This window comes from Centruroides sculpturatus, unplaced genomic scaffold, assembly GCF_000671375.1.
Source record: "Centruroides sculpturatus isolate CEXI.00-Female unplaced genomic scaffold, Cexi_2.0 scaffold368, whole genome shotgun sequence".
NCBI lineage: Eukaryota > Metazoa > Arthropoda > Arachnida > Scorpiones > Buthidae > Centruroides > Centruroides sculpturatus.
The window spans coordinates 58,916-62,088 of NW_019385149.1; the positions used below are offsets into that span (position 1 = coordinate 58,916).

Genomic DNA, 3,173 nt, shown 5'->3' on the forward strand with positions numbered 1-3,173 from the left:
TCACCTACCATCGCTTCTGTGACCAAGCGAACCCATCTCGTCCGCTCTGGGGCTACGACTGATCAGCTTGCACTATCGTAGGACCAGCGATAAGCCACTCCTCAGTGCCGAGAGAAAATACTGTAGATAAGCCATTTCCAACTACCTCAAATATGTAAGCATCTTCCCGTTCTAATAAACGATTTTCACTGTAAAATACTTGTCATCTTTGTCTCCTCTGCCATCACCAACGTACGAATGGACCCTAGACCATCACCGACACACGATTAACTGATTTTTCCTAAGTCGGCAAGCTTACAAATTTGACACATAAAGCTGTTAAGTTCGTTATCCGAATTTTGTTCGTTATCCGAGACAAAATTTTTGCAAAATAATAGTTCGTTAACCGATTTGGTCGTTAACCAGGACGTTCGTTAACCGGGGTTCCACTGTATCATGAAGGAAGTAGCCAATTACAAGGATTCAAGACAAGTATATAAACAAGCTCCCACAATTTTTAGTCCACTTAAAAACGACAAGGACAGGATAAATAAGGAGGAGCAGTCTGGAGTGTATAGAATACCATACAAAAATGATCAACTAGGGCTAAATAAAGAATATATTGGTTTCACCACCAGGAAGTTGAGTGAAAGGCTGAAGGAACATGTGTATGATATAGGTCAGAGGTAGCGAACCTATGGCATGCGTGCCCAAAGTGGCATGTCAAAGAAATCATCCAGCACATAACGTATTATACGATATTGGTTTATCATCTTTTTCAATCAGGTTCTTTACATTTACTCTAATTACAGCATATTATTTTATTTATTTAAATATACTTTTTTAAAAATATTTTCGTCCTGTGGGCACTAAGAGGGCTTTTTTATTTAGCAAACTCCAAATGAAACAGTTGGATGGTGAAGAATGGATCACCACCAAAAAATTTTCTGGGGTTTTGATCTCAGGTCCACAAGAGCGATAAGCTACCACTTTGACCACTCAGCAATTCCGCCAAATTTAAATATAATTACTATGTACAAGTCTAAAACTTCTGCTTGCATAATCATTTTTAAAGAAAAGTATGCTTACTATGTGGCACGCAGACTCAAAAAGGTTTGCCATCCCTGATATAGGTAAAGGGCACTACAATACAGTACTATCCAAGGTAGCACAGACTGAAGGTTCGGTGATTGATTGGAATAAAGCTAAGGTTATTAGATGGATGCACTCACCATCTTTGGCAATGACTTTGGAGAAATTTGAGATATATAGATTCGGCAGTATGGGCAGATGTTTGAACTATAAAGACACCACAAATTTACTGACAGCATGGAAATATATGATTGATCATAACCCATTATAATATGGTACAGTAATATCTCAACTTACGCTACCCCGACTTACGCGAACCCGGAGTTACGCAATTTTCAAATCTCGTCGATTCGTCTTTTGTTTGAGCACCATGCAACCCTTGATTATTCACTCCCCCCACACTATTGTTCAGCTTACATGTTCAGACGTGTCACGCGGAATCAACGCATAGCTACAATTTATTTTGTGTTATTTATTTCTGTGTTTGTTATATCTACGGAGACTTGAGAGACTCTACTATGTCATCCAAACGAAGTAGAACTAATTCTTCCGCATCAAACAAGAAAAGAAAAACTTTATCTTTGGAATGTAAAGTTAACATTGGGTATGTTCGTAAAGTCGAACGAGTTAAACGAGAATGATGTCATTGTTATTTCTATTTCATTAGACTTTTTGAACGATTTGTTACTAACGCGTTTAACTCGTTTAACTTTACGAACGTACCCATTATTAAAGACTTCGATACAAAAATGAAAATTTGTGAATTGGCAAAGAAGTTTGATCTACCTGGTCAGAACAATTATAAAAGATAAAGAAAAAATTCTCAAAGCTGTGTAAAATGCTCAATCTTTAAATTCAAGCATCATTCGTAAACATCACAGTATTATCGCTGAAATGGAAACAATATTAAAATTATGGCGTAATAATCAAGTAAATGTGAAAAATTGTAAAATAATATAGGCCTAATTTGTTATACATATGTATTATCTAAGATTTTATTAAACATCTTTTTTCTAAATTATTGTTTTCTTTAGTCTCCGGCCCCAATTAAAAATTATTTGTATGTATTTATATGCGAAATTATACCCCGACTTACGCGAATTCGGCTTACGCGGTTACCGCTCGGTCCCACCTATCGCGTAAGTTCGGGGTATTACTGTATACAGCATGCACTCAGTCCATATAATTAGGTTTATTGTATTGATGTATTTTATTTACTTTATTTTATTTTGTTTCATATTATTTTATGTTATTTTAATTTAATTGGATCCATGTATTTATGTATTTTCAATTTATCTTTTGTATATTTGTATGTAAACGAATTGTTCGAACAGATGTAGAAATTTGAATTTTGTTTTGCATAACGTTCGAACTGGAACTGTTACAAGAAAACATTCCAAATACTTCAAAAATTTCAAAAATATCTGAAGATGATCTGTGGAGCAGGTAGAAAACGTTAGTAAGATAATAAATATTAATTCTTGGATACATAAGGTGCTTGTGTCAGTCTACTACAGTGCTGTTGAAACAACCAGTGGTGATATTCGAAATATTTAACAAAGGGTTCGCTAACAGAAAATTTTTCCTTAACAATTTTTTTTTTCGCTCAAATGGTGCATTAGCAACATTAGCGCAAAAACTGACCTTAAGAACCATATAAATAAAAAAGATGCGTTCGCAAAATTAAGTCAGTAAAAATTTAACATTGTTTATGGCAGAACTATATTTTTTTGATAAATATTAAAAAAAAGTGTTCAAAATGGTTTATTTTGTACATACAGTATTTTAATATTTTTCATTCAAAATATTTTATAAACATAAAAATTGGCTTTTCTCAAGAAAAAACTTTTCTAAAGCATTTATTTTATCATTAGGTATTATTATAATAATAGACAGATGTCATCGTTTCTCGAAATACAATATCTTTTTTATTCCGCTGTCGATAGCCGGACACGTGTTTCGCAGCCATCTTGTATTTTCTCGCGCGCGTGGGATTGTGGGATCTCGCGTATGACTGGACCTAGTTTATGAAGGCCGCGTTTCTTTATGCAGCGCTCGAGAAGCGCTTTACAGCGAACCCTCTAGATTTTTACGCAGCTTCA

General features: G+C 34.7%; 1 protein-coding gene across 1 annotated transcript in view; it reads left to right on the forward strand.

The window, feature by feature from the left end:
- The window catches only part of LOC111635464 (USP6 N-terminal-like protein), a 60,784-nt gene that overhangs the window by 50,027 nt on the left and 7,584 nt on the right, over nt 1-3,173 (forward strand). The gene's annotated exons all lie outside the window — the stretch shown is intronic.